General features: G+C 38.6%; 2 non-coding genes across 2 annotated transcripts; one reads left to right on the top strand and one right to left on the bottom strand.

Annotated features, from left to right (window-relative positions):
* Positions 1 to 6,232: 6,232 nt before the first annotated feature.
* On the bottom strand, positions 6,233 to 6,340 carry LOC148565525 (small nucleolar RNA R71). Its single transcript, XR_015884641.1, has one exon. It is a non-coding gene; the product is annotated as a small nucleolar RNA R71 (small nucleolar RNA).
* A 7,987-nt stretch (positions 6,341 to 14,327) lies between these two features.
* Positions 14,328 to 14,435, top strand: LOC148565524 (small nucleolar RNA R71). The gene has a single exon (XR_015885430.1). It is a non-coding gene; the product is annotated as a small nucleolar RNA R71 (small nucleolar RNA).
* Positions 14,436 to 21,247: the final 6,812 nt, after the last annotated feature.

Raw genomic sequence — 21,247 nt, 5'->3', positions numbered from 1 at the left:
AGCACACTCTTCTTTTGCTTTGGACCTTGACTTTAACCGCTCAGTCTCAAGTTTTCACTTGACACCTTCACGCCACAAGCACATGGTTAGGGACAGCTTGGTTTAGCCGCTTAGGCCAGGATTTTATTCCTTTAGGCCCTCTTATCCACTGATGCTCAAGGCCTTGGGATCCTTTTTATTTACCATTGCCTTTTGGTTTTAAGGGTTATTGGCTTTTTGCTCTTGCCTTTTGGTTTTAAGAGCTTTTGGCTTTTTCTGCTTGCTTTTTCTTCTTTTTTTTCGCTATTTTTTTCTATTTTTTTTTTCTGCAAGCTTTTGTATTCACTGCTTTTTCTTGCTTCAAGAATCATTTTTATGATTTTTCAGATTATCAAATAACATGTCTCCTTGTCATCATTCTTTCAAGAGCCAACATATTTAACATTCTTAAACAACAACTTCAAAAGACATATGCACTGTTCAAGCATTCATTCAAAAAACAAGAAGCATTGTCACCACATCAATATAATTAAACTAAGTTCAAGGATAAATTCGAAACTCATGTACTTCTTGTTCTTTTGAATTAAAATAGTTTTCATTTAAGAGAGGTGATGGATTCATAAGACATTCATAACTTTAAGACAAAGTTACTAAATACTAATGATCATGTAATAAGACACAAACATGGATAAGCACTTAACATAGAAAACGAAAAACAGAGAATGTAAGAACAAGGAATGAGTCCACCTTAGTGATGGTGGCATTTCCTTCTTGAGGAACTAATGATGTCCTTGAGCTCTTCTATGTCTCTTCCTGGTCTTTGTTGGTCCTCCCTCATTGCTCTTTGATCTTCTCTAATTTCATGAAGGATGATGGAGTGCTCTTGATGTTCCACCCTTAGTTGCTCCCAATAATTGTGTGGGGGAAAATGTATCCCCTGAGGTATCTCAGGGATCTCTTGATTTGTAGTCAAATGTTCTACCACTGAGCTATAGATCCTTTACATGAATCTCTCCATCTCCCATGACTTGGAGATGGAAGCTTTTGTCTTCCCTTTTCTCTTCTCTCTTTTTTTTTGAGGTTTCTCTGGCCTTAGGTGCCATAAATGGTTATGAAAAAGCAAAATAAGCAATGCTTTTACCACACCAAACTTAGAATGTTGCTCACCCTCGAGCAAGAGAAGAAAGAATAGATGAAGAAGAAGAAGATATGGAGGAGATGGAGGGATGTGTGTATTCGGCCATATGGGTGGGATTGGGTGGGAAAGAGATTTTGAATTTTGAAGGTAGGTGGGGTGTATGGATGTGAGTGGTAAATGGAAAACAGAAGGGATGACCATGAATGGAGAGAGAGAGGGTGAGGTAGGTGGGGATCCTGTGAAGTCCACAGATGCTGAGATGATCCTGTGGGGTCCACAGATCCTGAGGTGTCAAGGATTTGCATCCCTGCACCAATTAGGCATGTAAAATGCCTTTGCATGCAATTCTGGCGTTTAAACGCCGAATTGATGCTTGTTCTGGGCGTTCAGCGCCCAAATGCAGCATATTTCTGGTGTTGAACGTCAGCCAGATGCTTGTTTCTAGCGTTCAGCGCCAGCTCTTCTTCACTGTGCATTTCTGGCGTCTGAACGCCAGGATGCTGCTTGTTTCTGGCGTTCAACGCCAGAAACATGCTCTGTTCTGGCGTTGAACGCCAGACAGATGCTCCTTACTGGCATTTAAATGCCAGTAAGATCCTCCTCCAGGGTGTGATTTTTCTTCTGCTGTTTTTGATTCTGTTTTTAATTTTTTGATTTATTTTGTGACTCCACATGATCATGAACCTAATAAAACATGAAATAACAAAAAAAATAAAATAAAAATTGGGTTGCCTTCCAACAAGCGCTTCTTTAATGCCAATAGCTTGACAGTGGGCTCTCATGGAGCCTCACAGATGTTTAGAGCATTGTTGAGACTCCCCAACACCAAACTTAGAGTTTGGATATGGGAGTTCAACACCAAACTTAGAGTTTGACTGTGGGGGCTCTGGTTGACTCTGTTTTGAGAGAGGCTTACTGTGCCTCTTTTCCATGTTTACAGAAGGATGTCCTTGAGTTTTAAACTCAAGGGAGTCTGATTAGCGGATAATTTATACGCTTTTTGACATTGTTTTTAGTATGTTTTTAGTAGGATCTAGTTACTTTTAGGGATGCTTTCATTAGTTTTTATGTTAAATTCACATTTCTGGACTTTACTATGAGTTTGTGTGTTTTTCTGTGATTTCAGGTATTTTCTGGCTGAAATTGAGGGACTTGAGCAGAAATCAGATTCAGAGGTTGAAGAAGGACTGCTGATGCTGTTGGATTCTGACCTCCCTGCACTCAAAGTAGATTTTCTGGAGATACAGAACTCGAAATGGCGCGCTTCCAATTGCGTTGGAAAGTAGATATCTAGGGCTTTCCATCAATATATAATAGTCTATACTTTGGCCAAGAATAGATGATGTAAATTGGCGTTTAACGCCAGCTTTCTGCCCAAATCTGGCGTCCAGCGCCAGAAAAGGTGCCAAAACCAGAGTTGAACGCCCAAACTGGCATAAAAGCTGGCGTTCAACTCCAAGAAGGACCTCTACACGTGCAACACTCAAGCTCAGCCCAAGCACACACCAAGTGGGCCCCGGAAGTGGATTTATGCATCAATTACTTACTTCTGTAAACCCTAGTAGCTAGTTTATTATAAATAGGACCTTTCACTATTGTATTAGACGTCTTTTTGACCATCCTGGATCTTTGGATTATCTTTTGATCTATTTATCACGTTTTGGGGGCTGGCCATCTCGGCCATGCCTGGACCTTTCGCTTGTGTATTTTCACGGTAGAGTTTCTACACTCCATAGATTAAGGTGTGGAGCTCTGCTGTTCCTCAAAGATTAATGCAAAGTACTACTGTTTTCTATTCAATTCATCTTATTTTGCTTCTAAGATATTCATTCGTACTTCAATCTGAATGTGATGAACGTGACAATCATCATCATTCCCTATGAACGCGTGCCTGACAACCACTTCCATTCTACCTTCGACTGAATGAGTATCTCTTAGATCTCTTAATCAGAATGTTCGTGGCGTAAGCTAGAATGATGGCGGCATTCAAGAGAATCCGGAAAGTCTAAACCTTGTCTGTGGTATTCCGAGTAGGATTCAATGAATGAATGACTGTGACGAGCTCTAAACTCGCGATTGCGGGGCGTTAGTGACAGACGCAAAAGGATAGTAAATCCTATTCCAGTATGATCGAGAACCGACAGATGAATAGCCGTGCCGTGACAGGGTGCGTTGACCATTTTCACTGAGAGGATAAGATGAAGCCATTGACAAAGGTGATGCCTCCAAATGATTAGCCGTGCCGTGACAGGGCATTGGATCATTTTCCCGAGAGATGACCGAAAGTAGCCATTGACAGTGGTGATGTATCACATAAAGCCAGCCATGGAAAGGAGTAAGACTGATTGGATGAAGATAGCAGGAAAGCAGAGGTTCAGAGGAACGAAAGCATCTCCATTCGCTTATCTGAAATTCTCATCAATGAATTACATAAGTATTTCTATCCCTATTCTATTAATTATTATTCGAAAACACCATTATCAATTTATATCTGCCTAACTGAGATTTGCAAGGTGACCATAGCTTGCTTCATACCAACAATCTCCGTGGGATTCGACCCTTACTCACGTAAGGTATTACTTGGACGACCCAGTGCACTTGCTGGTCAGTTACACGGAGTTGTGAACCGTGGTTTTGGCATCATGTTTTTGGCGCCATTTCCAGGGAAAGAAAGAGCAATGAACTTTACATAATTAAAGTGTAATCACGATTCCGCGTACCAAGTTTTTGGCGCCGTTGCCGGGGATTGTTCGAGTTTGGACAACTAACGGTTCATCTTGTTGCTCAGATTAGGTAATTTTCTTTTTATTTTATTTTAAAAAAAATATTTAAAAAAAATGTTTTCAAAAATTTTATTCAAAATTTTTAAGAATGAATTCTAGTGTTTCATGAAGCATGTGAAGCCTGGCTGGCTGTAAAGCCATGTCTAAATTTATTTGGACTGAGGCAGCAATTTGTTATCAAGAGCAAGCTAGTTGTTGCTAATCCACCTGCTGCTGTTCCTGATTCACCTGCTGAAGCTTGGCTGGCCATTGGCCATGTCTAGTATTTTGGACCGGAGCTTTCATTGAAAGCTTGGCTGGCTAGTGAGCCATGTCTAATTCCTGGACTGAAGCTTTAGACTAAGAATGCAAGATTCCTGGAATTCATGTTAAAAATTTTGGAATCCTTATTTTTTCTTTTTCATATAATTTTCGAAAAAATCCAAAAAAATTAGAAAATCAGAAAAATCAAAAACATTTTTTGTGTTTCTTGTTTGAGTCATGAGTCATGTCATAAGTTTGGTGTCATTTGCATGTGCATCTTGCATTTTTCGAAAATTTCATGCATTCATAGTGTTCTTCATGATCTTCAAGTTGTTCTTGGTAAGTCTTCTTGTTTGATCTTGATGATTTTTTGTTTTGTGTTGTATGGTGTTTTTCATATGCATTCTTGAATTCTTAGTGCGTAAGCATTAAAGAATTCTAAGTTTGGTGTCTTGCATGTTTTCTTTGCATTAAAATTTTTTCAAAATTGTGTCTATGATGTTCATCTTGACATTCAAAGTGTTCTTGGTGTTCATCTTGACATTCATAGCATTCTTGCATGCATTCATTGTTTTGATCCATAACTTTCATGCATTGCATCATTTTTCCTGTTTTCCTCTCTCATCATAAAAATTCAAAAAACAAAAAAATATCTTTCCCTTTTTCTCTCATCAAATTCGAAAATTTGAGTTGACTTTTTCAAAAAATTTTAAAATCAAGTTGTTTCTTATGAGTCAAATCAAATTTTCAATTTGAAAATCTTATCTTTTTCAAAATCTTTTTCAAAAATCAAATCTTTTTCAAAATTCTTAGTTATTTTCGAAAATTCCAAAAATATTTTTCAAAAATCTTTTTCTTAATTTTATATCATAATTTTCGAAAATAACAATAACAATTAATGTTTTGATTTAAAAATTTGAAGTTTGTTACTTGCTTGTTAAGAAAGATTCAAACTTTAAGTTCTAGAATCATATCTTATGATTTCTTGAGAATCAAGTCATTAATTGTGATTTTAAAAATCAAATCTTTTTCAAAACTAATTTCTAAAATATCTTCTTATCTTACCTTTTTCAAAAAGTTGGTTTCAAAATATCTTTTCTAACCTCCTAACTTCTTATCTTTTCAAAATTTGTTTCAACTAACTAACTAACTTTTTGTTTGTTTCTTAACTTTTTCAAAACTACCTAACTAACTCTCTCTCTCTAATTTTTGAAAATATCTTCCCTCTTTTTCAAAAATTTCTTTTTAATTAACTAATTATTCTTATTTTTATTTTTGATTTTAAAAATTTTCGAAAATTACTAACATTTTTCAAAAACCATTTTCGAAAATCACTAACTCTTTTTCAAAAATATTTTTCGAAAATTCGCCCTCTCCCATCTTATTCTATTTATTTATTCATTTACTAACATCTCATCTCACATCTCAACTCTCCTCACAGTTGTGTTTCTTCCATTATATTACATTCTTTGTCTCCCTCTTTTCTTCCACTCACAAAGGGATCCCTATACTGTCTATTATTATTATTTTTTTTCTATGCCCTCTTCTTTGTCATATGAGCAGGAGCAAGGACAAGAATATTCTTGTTGAAGCAGATCCGGAACCTGAAAGGACTCTGAAGAGAAAACTAAGAGAAGCTAAAATACAACAATCCAGAGATAACCTTTCAGAAATTTTCGAACAGGAAGAGGAGATGGCAGCCGAAAATAATAATAATATAAGGAAGATGCTTGGTGACTTTACTGCACCTAATTCCAATTTACATGGAAGAAGCATCTCCATTCCTGCCATTGGAGCAAACAACTTTAAGCTGAAACCTCAATTAGTTTCTTTGATGCAGCAGAACTGCAAGTTTCATGGACTTCCATCTGAAGATCCTTTTCAGTTCTTAACTGAATTCTTGCAGATATGTGATACTGTTAAGACTAATGGAGTAGATCCTGAAGTCTACAGGCTCATGCTTTTCCCTTTTGCTGTAAGAGACAGAGCTAGATTATGGTTGGATTCTCAACCCAAAGACAGCCTGAACTCTTGGGATAAGCTGGTCACGGCTTTCATAGCCAAGTACTTTCCTCCTCAAAATCTGAGCAAGCTTAGAGCTGATGTTCAAACCTTCAGACAGAAAGAAGGTGAATCCCTCTATGAAGCTTGGGAAAGATACAAACAGTTGACCTAAAAGTGTCCTTCTGACATGCTTTCAGAATGGACCATCCTGGATATATTCTATGATGGTTTATCTGAGCTATCAAAGATGTCACTGGACACTTCTGCAGGTGGATCCATTCACCTAAAGAAAACGCCTTCAGAAGCTCAAGAACTCATTGACATGGTTGCTAATAACTAGTTCATGTACACTTCTGAAAGGAATCCTGTGAGTAATGGGACGCCTATGAAGAAGGGAGTTCTTGAAGTTGATACTCTGAATGCCATATTGGCTCAGAATAAAATATTGACTCAGCAAGTCAATATGATCTCTCAGAGTCTGCATGGAATGCAAGCTGCATCCAACAGTACTCAAGATGCTTCTTATGCAGAAGAAGCTTATGATCCTGAGAACCCTGCAATAGCAGAGATAAATTACTTAGGTGAACCTTATGGAAACACCTATAACTCATCATGGAGAAATCACCCCAATTTCTCATGGAAGGATCAAAAGCCTCAACAAGGCTTTAATAATGGTGGAAGAAACAGGTTTAACAATAATAAACCTTTTGCATCATCCACTCAGCAACAGACAGAGAACTCTGAACAAAATGCTTCTAATTTAGCAAATCTAGTCTCTGATCTATCTAAGGCCACTGTGAGTTTCATGAATGAAACCAGGTCTTCCATTAGAAATTTGGAAGCACAAGTGGGTCAGCTGAGTAAAAGGATTACTGAAATCCCTCCAAGTACTCTCCCAAGCAATACAGAAGAGAATCCAAAAGGAGAGTGCAAGGCCATTGACATAAGCACCATGGCCGAACCTAAAGAGGGAGAGGAAGACGCAAATCCCAAGGAGGAAGACCTCCTGGGACGTCCAGTGATCAATAAGGAGCTTCCCTCTGAGGAACCAAAGGACTCTGAGGCTCATCTAGAGACCATAGAGATTCCATTGAACCTCCTTATGCCCTTCATGAGCTCTGATGAGTATTCCTCTTCTGAAGAGAATGAAGATGTTACTGAAGAGCAAACTGCCAAGTTTCTTGGTGCAATCATGAAGCTGAATGCCAAATTATTTGGCATTGATGCTTGGGAAGTTGAACCTCCCTTGTTCATCAATGAACTAAGTGATCTGGATCAACTGACATTGCCTCAGAAGAGACAGGATCCTAGAAAGTTCATAATACCTTGTACTATAGGCACCATGATCTTTAAGGCTCTGTGTGACCTTGGTTCAGGGATAAACCTCATGCCCCTCTCTGTAATAGAGAAACTGGGAATCTATGGGGTGCAAGCTGCTAAAATCTCATTAGAGATGGCAGATAATTCAAGAAAACAGGCATATGGACAAGTAGAGGACGTATTAGTAAAGGTTGAAAGCCTTTACATCCCTGCTGACTTCATAGTCCTGGATACTGGAAAGGAAGAGGATGAATCCATCATCCTAGGAAGACCTTTCCTGGCCACAGCAAGAGCTGTGATTGATGTTGACAGAGGTGAAATAGTCCTTCAATGGAATGAGGACTCCCTTGTGTTTAAAACTCAAGGATCTCCCTCTGCAACCATGGAGAGGAAGCATGAAAAGCTTCTCTCAAAGCAGAGTCAACCCAAGCCCCCACAGTCAAACTCTAAGTTTGGTGTTGGGAGGCCACAACCAAACTCTAAGTTTGGTGTTGAACTCCCATATCCAAACTCTAAGTTTGGTGTTGGAGAGTCTCAACAATGCTCTGAACATCTGTGAGGCTCCATGAGAGCCCACTGTCAAGCTATTGACATTAAAGAAGCGCTTGTTGGGAGGCAACCCAATTTTTTTATTTATCTAACTATATTTTTCTTAGTTATATGTCTTTATAGGTTCATGATCATGAGGAGTCACAAAATAAATATAAAAATTGAAAACGGAATCAAAAACAGCAGAAGAAAAAATCACACCCTGGAGGAGCATCTGTCTGGCGTTCAACGCCAGAAATGGCACACAAATGGGCGTTGAACGCCCAAAATGGCCACCAACCTGGCGCTGAACGCCCAGAGTTGTGTGCAAAGGCATTTTTACATGCATAATGGGTGCAGGGGTGTAAATCCTTGAACACCTCAGGATCTGTGGACCCCACAGGATCCCCACCTACCTCCACTCACTTCTTCTCACCACTCTCTTTCACACAACCCCATAAACACTCTTCCCTAAAAACCCTTCACCACTCACATCCATCCACTCTTCCCCATAAACCTACCTCATAAACTCCACCTACCTTCAAAATTCAAAACCAATTTCCCACCCAAACCCACCCATATGGCCGAACCTTAACCCCCCCTCCCTTCCCTATATAAAGCCCTCCATTCTTCATCAAATTCACACAACACACCCCTCTTGGCCGAAACACTTTCCACTCTCCCTCTCCTCCATATCTTCTTCTTCTTCTTCTATTCTTCTTTTCTTGCTCGAGGACGAGCAATATTCTAAGTTTGGTTTGGTAAAAGCATAAGCTTTTTGTTTTTCCATTACCATTGATGGCACCTAAGACCGGAGAATCCTCTAGAAAGGGGAAGGGGAAGACAAAAGCTTCCACCTCCGAGTCATGGGAGATGGAAAGGTTCATCTCCAAAGCCCATCAAGACCATTTCTATGATGTTGTGGCCAAGAAGAAGGTGATCCCCGAGGTCCCTTTCAAACTCAAAAGAAATGAGTATCCGGAGATCCGACATGAAATTCAAAGAAGAGGTTGGGAAGTTCTAACAAATCCCATCCAACAAGTCGGCATCCTAATGGTTCAAGAGTTCTATGCTAATGCATGGATCACCAAGAACCATGATCAAAGTAAGAACCCGGATCCAAAGAACTATGTTACAATGGTTCGGGGGAAATACTTGGATTTTAGTCCGGAAAATGTGAGGTTGGCGTTCAACTTGCCAAACATGGAAGAGAACGCACGCCCCTACACAAGGAGAGTCAACTTTGATCAAAGGTTGGACCAAGTCCTTATGGACGTATGTGTAGAAGGAGCTCAATGGAAGATTGACTCCAAAGGCAAGCCGGTTCAACTAAGAAGATTGGACCTCAAGCCTGTGGCTAGAGGATGGTTGGAGTTCATTCAATGCTCAATCATTCCCACTAGCAACCGGTCTGAAGTTATTATAGACCGGGCCATCATGATCCATAGCATCATGATTGGAGAAGAGGTGGAAGTTCATGAGATTATACCTCAAGAACTCTACAAGGTGGCTGACAAGTCCTCCACTATGGCAAGGTTAGCCTTTCCTCACCTCATCTGCCACCTATGCAATTCGGCTGGGATTGACATAGAGGGAGATATCCTCATTAAAGAGGACAAGCCCATCACTAAGAAGAAGATGGAGCAAGCAAGAGAGCCCATTCATGGAGCTCAAGAAGCGCAAGAAGCTCATTACCATGAGATTCCGGAGATGCCTCAAATGCACCTTCCTCCACAAAATTATTGGGAGCAAATCAACACCTCCCTAGGAGAATTGAGTTCCAATATGGGACAACTAAGGGTGGAACATCAAGAGCACTCCATCATGCTTCATGAAATAAGAGAAGATCAAAAAGCAATGAGGGAGGAGCAACAAAGACAAGGAAGAGACATAGAAGAGCTCAAGGACATCATTGGTTCCTCAAGAAGGAAACGCCACCATCACTAAGGTGGATTCATTCCTTGTTCTTGTTTCTTCTGTTTTTCGTTTTCTATGTTATGTGCTTATCTATGTTTGTGTCTTCATTACATGATCATTAGTAGTTAGTAACTGTGTCTTAAAGTTATAAATGTCCTATGAATCCATCACCTCTCTTAAATGAAAAATGTTTTAATTCAAAAGAACAAGAAGTACATGAGTTTCGAATTTATCCTTGAACTTAGTTTAATTATATTGATGTGGTGACAATGCTTATTGTTTTCTGAATGAATGCTTGAACAGTGCATATGTCTTTTGAAGTTGTTGTTTAAGAATGTTAAATATGTTGGCTCTTGAAAGAATGATGACTAGGAGACATGTTATTTGATAATCTGAAAAATCATAAAAATGATTCTTGAAGCAAGAAAAAGCAGCAAAGAACAAAGCTTGCAGAAAAAAAAAGAGAAAAAAAAATATAGGCGAAAAAAAAAATAGAAAGAAAAAGAAAAAGCAAGTAGAAAAAGCCAAAAGCTCTTAAAACCAAAAGGCAAGAGCAAAAAGCCAATAACCCTTAAAACCAAAAGGCAAGGGCAACTAAAAAGGATCCCAAGGCTTTGAGCATCAGTGGATAGGAGGGCCTAAAGGAATAAAATCCTGGCCTAAGCGGCTAAACCAAGCTGTCCCTAACCATGTGCTTGTGGCGTGTAGGTGTCAAGTGAAAACTTGAGACTGAGCGGTTAAAGTCAAGGTCCAAAGCAAAAAAAGAGTGTGCTTAAGAACCCTGGACACCTCTCATTGGTGACTTTAGCAAAGCTGAGTCACAATCTGAAAAGGTTCACCCAATTATGTGTCTGTGGCATTTATGTATCCGGTGGTAATACTGGAAAACAAAGTGCTTAGGGCCACGGCCAAGACTCATAAAATAGCTGTGTTCAAGAATCATCATACTGAACTAGGAGAATCAATAACACTATCTAAACTCTGAGTTCCTATAGATGCCAATCATTCTGAACTTCAATGGATAAAGTGAGATGCCAAAACTATTCAAGAGGCAAAAAGCTATAAGTCCCGCTCATATGATTGAAGCTCTGTTTCATTGATAGTTTGGAATTTATAGTATATTCTCTTCTTTTTATCCTATTTGATTTTCAGTTGCTTGGGGACAAGCAACAATTTAAGTTTGGTGTTGTGATGAGCGGATAATTTATACGCTTTTTGACATTGTTTTTAGTATGTTTTTAGTAGGATCTAGTTACTTTTAGGGATGTTTTCATTAGTTTTTATGTTAAATTCACATTTCTGGACTTTACTATGAGTTTGTGTATTTTTCTGTGATTTCAGGTATTTTCTGGCTGAAATTGAGGGACTTGAGCAGAAATCAGATTCAGAGGTTGAAGAAGGACTGCTGATGCTGTTGGATTCTGACCTCCCTGCACTCAAAGTGGATATTCTGGAGCTACAGAACTCTAAATGGCGCGCTTCTAATTGCGTTGGAAAGTAGACATCCAGGGCTTTCCATCAATATATAATAGTCCATACTTTGGCCAAGAATAGACGACGTAAACTGGCGTTCAACGCCAGCTTTCTGCCCAAATCTGGCGTCCACCGCCAGAAAAGGAGCCAAAACCAGAGTTGAACGCCCAAACTGGCACAAAAGCTGGCGTTCAACTCCAAGAAGGACCTCTACACGTGCAACACTCAAGCTCAGCCCAAGCACACACCAAGTGGGCCCCGGAAGTGGATTTATGCATCAATTACTTACTTCTGTAAACCCTAGTAGCTAGTTTATTATAAATAGGACCTTTCACTATTGTATTAGACGTCTTTTTGACCATCCTGGATCTTTGGATTATCTTTTGATCTATTGATCACGTTTTGGGGGCTGGCCATCTCGGCCATGCCTGGACCTTTCACTTATGTATTTTCACGGTAGAGTTTCTACACTCCATAGATTAAGGTGTGGAGCTCTGCTGTTCCTCAAAGATTATTGCAAAGTACTACTATTTTCTATTCAATTCATCTTATTTCGCTTCTAAGATATTCATTCGTACTTCAATCTGAATGTGATGAACGTGACAATTATCATCATTCCCTATGAACGCGTGCCTGACAACCACTTCCGTTCTACCTTCGACTGAATGAGTATCTCTTAGATCTCTTAATTAGAATCTTTGTGGCGTAAGCTAGAATGATGGCGGCATTCAAGAGAATCCGGAAAGTCTAAACCTTGTCTGTGGTATTCCGAGTAGGATTCAATGAATGAATGACTGTGACGAGCTCCAAACTCGCGATTGCGGGGCGTTAGTGACAGACGCAAAAGGATAGTAAATCCTATTCCAGCATGATCGAGAACCGACAGATGAATAGCCGTGCCGTGACAGGGTGCGTTGACCATTTTCACTGAGAGGATAAGATGAAGCCATTGACAAGGGTGATGCCTCCAGACGATTAGCCGTGCCGTGACAGGGCATTGGATCATTTTCCCGAGAGATGACCGAAAGTAGCCATTGACAGTGGTGATGTATCACATAAAGCCAGCCATGGAAAGGAGTAAGACTGATTGGATGAAGATAGCAGGAAAGCAGAAGTTCAGAGGAACGAAAGCATCTCCATTCGCTTATCTGAAATTCTCACCAATGAATTACATAAGTATTTCTATCCCTATTCTATTAATTATTATTCGAAAACACCATTATCAATTTATATCTGCCTAACTGAGATTTGCAAGGTGACCATAGCTTGCTTCATACCAACAATCTCCGTGGGATTCGACCCTTACTCACGTAAGGTATTACTTGGACGACCCAGTGCACTTGCTGGTCAGTTACACGGAGTTGTGAACCGTGGTTTTGGCATCATGTTTTTGGCGCCATTTCCAGGGAAAGAAAGAGCAATGAACTTTACATAATTAAAGTGTAATCACGATTCCGCGTACCAGAGTCCTCATTCAATTGAAGGATTAGTTCACCTCTGTTAACATCAATCACAACTCTTGCTGTGGCTAGGAAGGGTCTTCCAAGGATGATGGATTCATCCTCATCCTTCCCAGTATCTAGGATTATGAAATCAGCAGGGATGTAAAGGCCTTCAACCTTTACTAATATGTCCTCTACTTGTCCATAAGCCTATTTTCTAGAATTGTCTACCATCTCTAATGAGATTTTAGCAGCTTGTACCTCAAAGATTCCCAGTTTCTCCATTACAGAGAGTGGCATGTGGTTTATTCCTGACCCAAGGTCACATAGAGCCTTCTCAAAGGTCATGGTGCCTATGGTACAAGGTATTAGGAACTTTCCAGGATCCTGTTTTTTCTGAGGCAATCTCAGTTGATCCAATGCATTTAGTTCATTGGTGAACAGGGGAGGTTCATCTCCCCAAGTCTCATTACCAAATAAATTGGCATTCAGCTTCATGATTGCACCAAGGAACTTGGCAACTTGCTCTTCAGTAACCTCCTCATTCTCTTCTGAAGAGGAATATTCATCAGAGCTTATGAAGGGCATAAGGAGGTTCAATGGAATCTCTATGGTCTCTAGATGAGCCTCAGATTCCTTTGGTTCCTCTGAGGAAAACTCCTTGTTGATCACTGGACGTCCCAGGAGGTCTTCCTTACTGGGATTCACATCCTCAACCTCCCTTACAGGTTCGGCCATGGTAATTAATTCAATGGCCTTGCACTCTCCTTTTGGATTCTCTTCTGTATTGCTTGGGAGAGTACTAGGAGGGGATTCAGTGATCCTTTTACTCAGCTGACCCACTTGTGCTTCCAAATTTCTAATGGATGACCTTGTTTCATTCATGAAACTTACAGTGGCCTTAGATAGATCAGAGACTAAACTTGCTAAGCTAGATGGATTCTGCTCAGAATTCTCTGTCTGTTGCTGAGTGGATGATGGAAAAGGCTTGCTATTTCTAAACCTGTTTCTTCCACCATTATTAAAGCCTTGTTGAGGCTTTTGTTGATCCTTCCATGAGAGATTTGGGTGATTTTTCTATGAGGGATTATAGGTGTTTCCATATGGTTCACCCATGTAATTCACCTCTGCTATTGCAGGGTTCTCAGGATTATAAGCTTCTTCTTCAGAAGATGCCTCTTGAGTACTGTTGGATGCAGCTTGCATTCCATTCAGACTATGAGAAATCATATTGACTTGCTGAGTCAATATTTTATTCTGAGCCAATATGGCATTCAGAGTATCAATTTCAAGAACTCCCTTCTTCTGAGGCGTCCCATTACTCATAGGGTTCCTCTCAGAAGTGTACATGAACTGGTTATTAGCAACCATGTCAATGAGTTCTTGAGCTTCTGCAGGCATTTTCTTTAGGTGAATGGATCCACCTGCAGAAGTATCCAATGACATCTTAACTAATTCAGACAGACCATCATAGAATATATCCAGGATGGTCCATTCTAAAAGCATGTCAGAAGGACACTTTTTGGTCAGTTCCTTGTATCTATCCCAAGCTTCATAGAAGGATTCACCTTCTTTCTGTCTGAAGGTTTGAACATCCACTCTAAGCTTACTCAGCTTTTGAGGAGGAAAGAACTTGGCTAAGAAAGTCTTGACCAGCTTATCCCAAGAGTTCAGGCTATCCTTAGGTTGAGAATCCAACCATATTCTAGCTCTGTCTCTCACAGCAAAAGGGAAAAGCATGAGCCTGTAGACTTCAGGATCTACTCCATTAGTCTTAACAGTATCACATATCTACAAGAATTCAGTTAGGAACTGAAAAGGATCTTCAGATGGAAGTCCATGAAACTTGCAGTTTTGTTGCATCAGAGAAACTAGTTGAGGCTTAAGCTCAAAATTGTTTGCTCCAATAGTAGGGATGGAGATGCTTTTTCCATGTAAATTGGAATTAGGTGCAGTAAAGTCACCAAGCATCCTTCTTGCATTATTATTATTTTCGGCTGCCATCTCCTCTTCCTGTTTGAAAATTCCTGTAAGGTTGTCTCTGGATTGTTGTATTTTAGCTTCTCTTAGTTTTCTCTTCAGAGTCCTTTCAGGTTCAGGGTCTGCTTCAACAAGAATGTTCTTGTCCTTGCTCCTGCTCATATGAAAAAGAGAGAACAGAAAAATAATAATAATAATAGGGATCCTTTTTACCCAGGTATAGAGGTTCCCCTGTGTGAGTAGAAGAAGAAAAGAATATAATGTAAAGAAGGGAAGAAGAAAAACTCGAACACAGAGAGGGAGGTAGTGTTCGAATTTTTGGATGGGAGAGAAGTGTTAGTAGATGAATAAATAAATAGAAGGAGATGAGAGAGAAGGATTTTCGAAAATTATTTTTGAAAAATGGTTAGTGATTTTTGAAAATTAAAAGAAGAAATATTAAAATTAAAATTTGAAATAATTAGTTAATTAAAAAGAATTTTGAAAAAGAGGAAGAGATTTTCGAAAATTAGAGGGAGAGAGTTAGTTAGGTAGTTTTGAAAAAGATAAGAAACAAACAAAAAGTCAATTAGTTAGTTGAAAAAGATTTGAAAATCAATTTTGAAAAGATAAGATTTTTTTAAAAAAGATATGATAGAAAGATATGATTAGAATGATATGATTTTGAAAAAGATAAGATAAAAAGATATCTTTGAAAAATATATGATTGAAATTAGTTTTGAAAAAGATTTGATTTTTAAAATCACAATTAATGACTTGATTCACAAGAAATCACAAGATATGATTCTAGAACTTAAAGTTTGAATCTTTCTTGACAAGCAAGTAACAAACTTGAAATTTTTGAATCAAAACATTAATTAATGAGAATATTTTTGAAAATTATAAGATAAAATTAAGAAAAGATTTTTGAAAAATATTTTTAAAATTTTCAAAAATAAATAAGAAAAATGAAAAAGATTTGATTTTTGAAAAAGATTTTGAAAAAGATAAGATTTTTAAATTGAAAATTTGATTTGACTCATAAGAACAACTAGATTTTAAAAATTTTTGAAAACGTCAATCCAAATTTTCGAAATTTATGAGTGAAAAAGGGAAAGATATTTTTTTGATTTTTGAATTTTCAATGATGAAAGAGAAAAACATGAAAAAGACTCAATGCATGAAAGTTATGGATCAAAACAATGAATGCATGCAAGAATGCTATGAATGTCAAGATGAACACCAAGAACACTTTGAAGATCATGATGAACATCAAGAACATATTTTTGAAAAGTTTTCAATGCAAAGAAAACATGTAAGACACCAAACTTAGAAATCTTTCATTTTCAGACACTATGAATGCAAAAATGCACATGAAAAACAAGAAAAGACACAAAACAAGAAAACATCAAGATCAAACAAGAAAACTGGCCAGGAACAACTTGAAGATCATGAAGAACACTATGAATGCATGAATGCATGAATTTTCGAAAAATGAAGAGAATTTTTAGAAAAAATGCAATTGACACCAAACTTGAAATTGACTCAAGACTCAAACAAGAAACACAAAATATTTTTGATTTTTATGATTTTATGATTTTTTTTAGATTTTTCGAAAATTAATGTGAAAAAGAAAAATAAAGATTCCAAAATTTTTAATGTGAATTCCAGGAATCTTGTACTCTTAGTCTAAAGCTCCAATCTGAGGGTTAGGCATGGCTTAATAGCCAGCCAAGCTTTAGAAGTAAATTAGGTGGATCAGGAACAGCAGCAGGTGGATTAGCAACAACTAGCTTGCTCTTGATAATGTTGTGTTGGAAGCCCCAGTCCAAATAGATTTAGACATGGCTTTACAGCCAGTCAGGCTTCAACATGCTTCATGAAAAACTAGAATTCATTCTTAAAATTTTTGAAGAACATAATAAAAATTTTTGAAAAGAATTTAAAAATTTTTTTTTCGAAAATAAAGGAGAAATTTTTTTTTTGAAGATTTTTGAAAAATTTTTGAAAATAAAACAAAAAGAGAATTACCTAATCTGAGCAACAAGATGAACCGTCAGTTGTCCAAACTCGAACAATCCCCGGCAACGGCGCCAAAAACTTGACACATGCGAAATTGTTACTCTGAGGTTGTAAAATTTGTTGTTCATTCTCTCCCTGGCAATGGCGCCAACAAACTGGTGCACAATACCATGGTCCAAACATAACCTCACAACTTCACACAACTAACCAGCAAGTGCACTAGGTCGTCCAAGTAATAAAACCTTACGTGAGTAAGGGTCGATCCCACAGAGATTGTTGGTATGAAGCAAGCTATGGTCACCTTGTAAATCTCAGTCAGGCGGATATCAAATGGTTATGGAGTTTTCGAATAATAATAATAAATAAACAGAAAATAAAGATAGAAATACTTATGTAATTCATTGGTGAGAATTTCAGATAAGCGTATAGAGATGCTTGCGTTCCTCTGAATCTCTGCTTTTCCTCTATCTTCATCCAATCAGTCTTACTCCTTTCCATGGCAAACTTTATGTAAGGGCATCACCGTCGTCAATGGCTACATCTCATCCTCTCTGTGAAAATGGTCCGATGCGCTGTCACTGCATGGCTAATCATCTGGAGGCATCACCGTTGTCAATGGCTACATCCCATCCTCTCTGTGAAAATGGTCCGATGCGCTGTCACTGCATGGCTAATCATCTGGAGGTTCTCAATCATACTGGAATAGGATTCACTATCCTTTTGCGTCTGTCACTACGCCCAGCACTCGCGAGTTTGAAGTTCATCACAGTCATTCAATCCCTGAATCCTACTCGGAATACCACAGACAAGGTTTAGACTTTCCGGATTCTCATGAATGCCGCCATCAATCTAGCTTATACTACGAAGATTCTGATTAAGAGATCCAAGAGATAATCATCCAATCTAAGGTGGAACGGAAGTGGTTGTCAGGCACGCGTTCGTATGGGAATGATGATGATTGTCACGTTCATAACATTCATATTGAATTGCGAATGAATATCTTAGAAGCGGAATAAGTTGAGTTGAATAGAGAAACAGTAGTACTTTGCATTAATTCGTGAGGAACAGCAGAGCTCCACACCTTAATCTATGGAGTGTAGAAACTCTACCGTTGAAAATATATAAGTGAAAGGTCCAGGCATGGCCGAGAAGCCAGCCCCCGAAACGTGATCACAGGATCAAAATTACAATCCAGGATGTCTAATACAATAGTAAGAAGTCCTATTTATACTAAACTAGCTACTAGGGTTTACAGAAGTAAGTAATTGATGCATAAATCCACTTTCGGGGCCCACTTGGTGTGTGCTTGGGCTGAGTGATGAGTATTTTGGTGGAACAATGAATTTCTCCCAAAACACACAAATCTAACCGGCAAGTGTACCGGGTCGTATCAAGTAATAAAAACTCACGGGAGTGAGGTCGATCCCACAGGGATTGAAGGATTGAGCAATTTTAGCTTAGTGGTTAATTTAGTCAAGCGAATCAAGATTTAGTTGAGTGTTTTGTGATTTGCAGAAATTAAATTGCATGGAATTAAAGAGAGCAGGAAATTAAATTGCTGAATTTTAAAGAACAAGAAATTAAATGGCAGAAACTTAGAGTGCAAGAAATGTAAATTGCGGAAACTTAAAGTGCAAGAAATGTAAATGGCTCGAAATGTAAAGGGGATTAGGAGTTGGATTTGCAGAAATTAAACAAAGGAAAGTAACTTGCATCAAACAAAAGAGTAAAAGAAGGTTTGGGTTGAATCGGATCTTGAAGCAGTAAAGTAAATGAACATTAAAAGCAAGAAACAAAATGTAAATTAGGAATTCAGATCTCAGGGCCCAGAGACTAGAAAACCAAGTCTAGATCTCAATGCCTTCCTAGATCCAACAAGAACAATTGCAAGGGAATTGTAAATTGCAAAGAAAGTGGATGAAGAGCAATTAACAGAAATTGAAATTCAATCAAGCAATAAATAAAGCAGAGAGATCCAAGGTTGAGATTGAAACAGAATTTCTTCAATTCTCCAACCCAAAATCCAAGACAAGTGTAATTGAAATTAAAAGCAATAAAACTAAGAGGAAGAGAAGTGAATTCTCTTTCCCCAAGACTGAGAAATTAAAGATCACTCAATATCCAAAGCTCTCCGAAAACTATTATGAAAATTCAAAAGGAAAGCTCTCTGAAGAACTTGAATTCTATCCTATTTATACACTTTCTTCAAATGATCTTCAAGCCTTGAGTTGGGCCTTTGCTCTTGGTGGAATTGGGTTGAAAGAGGCCTTGGTTGATTGCTCTTGAAGTTTGGAGAAGAACCAAAGTGAACCAATTGAACCGGGTTGGAGTTTTGCAAAAGTTGGACCAAAAGTTGGAGTAAAAGTTAGGGTCTAACTTTTGGTCCAACTTTTCATATCAGCCAACATAACTTGCTGATACTCACGTTGGTGCAAAAGTTAGGGGTCTAACTTTTGCACCAACGTTAGCCTTCCTTGGTGTACTTGTGGCGCCAACGTTAGCCTCAAAGTTAGGGGCTAACGTTGGCGCAAACTTTTGCTCCTCCCCTTGTAGTTTTCATGTGCCAACGTTAGCCTCCAAGTTAGGGGCTAACGTTGGCGCAAACTTTTGGTGCCCAGGGGTGATTTTCATGTGCCAACGTTAGCCTCAAAGTTAGGGGCTAACGTTGGCGCAAACTTTTGGTACCCAGGGAGTGATTTTCAAGTTCCAACGTTAGCCCAAAAGTTAGGGGCTAACGTTGGGGCTAACTTTTCACCCAAAAGTTTGTGCAAAAGTTTGAGGCTAACTTTAGGTCCAGCTTTTTGCTTCCTGGTTCAATTTCACTTATTCCATTGTCCTCTCTTTACTCCTAGCTATTCCTTCTTGCTTCAACCTTTCTCCAAGCTTTCTTCACCTATCATTAATCAACCAAACACATCAAAGCTATGCTTAAAATCATGAGATATTCATTCTTTCATAATATGTGACAATTATAGTATAAAACCTCATGAAATAGCATGAATTCATACATGGTTGATTAAATCAAAGGAAACATGAAAATCTACCTAATTGGCTTGCTTGTAGCTCAAGAAAGTGCATAATTCTAATGAAAACAAAAGAAAAAGACTAGTTAAAATAGGCTAAGATGACTTGTCATCACTGAGCTTGAAGTCTACACGTGCAGAGATCATTCTTGGAGTTGAACGCCAAGTTGTAACGTGTTTCTGGCGTTTAACTCCAGACTGCAGCGTAGAACTGGCGTTCAATGCCCTTTTGCGTCATCTAAACTCGGCCAAAGTATGGACTATGATATATTGCTGGAAAGCCCTGGATGTCTACTTTCCAACGCAATTAGAAGCGCGCCATTTTGAGTTCTGTAGCTCCAGAAAATCCACTTTGAGTGCAGGGAGGTCAGAATCCAACAGCATCAGCAGTCCTTCTTCAACCTCTGAATCTGACTTTTGCTCAAGTCCCTCAATTTCAGCCAGAAAATACCTGAAATCACAGAAAAACACAAAAACTCATAGTAAAGTCCAGAAATTTGAATTTAACATAAAAACTAATAAAAATATCCCTAAAAGTAACTAGATCCTACTAAAAACATACTAAAAATAATGTCAAAAAGCGTATAAATTATCCGCTCATCACCCTCAGAAAATCAAGAGATAGAGTGGTTGTCCTTATAAAGTATGTTGACAACATTCATGATGATGAAACCATGGCCACTGACCCTAGAGGAACCACTTGATTATGAGGAAGATGGTTTGGATTCTTGAGGATGTCTGTTATTACTGATTTCTATTATTTGGATAATTGTCTCTTGGAACCTATGATGCACGGACACTGAAACGGACACGGGACACGACACGACATGGGACACGCCGACACGCAAATTTTAAAATCTTACATGACACGGGGACATGCATATATGTCCGTGCAACTAACCAGCAAGTGCACTGGGTCGTCCAATTAATACCTTACGTGAGTAAGGGTCGATCCCACGGAGATTGCCGGCTTGAAGCAAGCTATAGTTATCTTGTAAATCTTAGTCAGGAGATTAGTGATAAAAATAATTTTTTTTTATTAAAAGTAAATAAAATTAAATGAATGATACTTGTGATTCAGTAATGAGGAACATGTTGATGTTCCGGAGATCCTCTGTCGTCTGAATCTCTGCTTTCCTACTGTCTTCTTCTCCAAACACGCATGGCTTCCTTTCATGTCAAGCTGTATGTTGGTGGATCGCCGTTGTCAATGGCTACCATCCATCCTCTCAGTGAATCTGTATGGCTAATCAACTGTTGGATCTCTCGTCTCCGATGAAAAATACCAGGCACAGCTACCGCATGGCTAATCATATGTCGGTTCTCACTTATGTCGGAATAGGATCTCTTTATCCTTTTGCACACTGTCACTGCGCCCAACATTTGTGAGTTTGAAGCTCGTCACAGTCATCCCGT

Source organism: Arachis ipaensis, chromosome B5 (genome assembly GCF_059453495.1).
Source record: "Arachis ipaensis isolate K30076 ecotype BB chromosome B5, ASM5945349v1, whole genome shotgun sequence".
Lineage (NCBI taxonomy): Eukaryota > Viridiplantae > Streptophyta > Magnoliopsida > Fabales > Fabaceae > Arachis > Arachis ipaensis.
The sequence above is the reverse complement of the archived record's forward strand: the minus strand, read 5'-3'. Positions and strand labels throughout refer to the sequence as shown.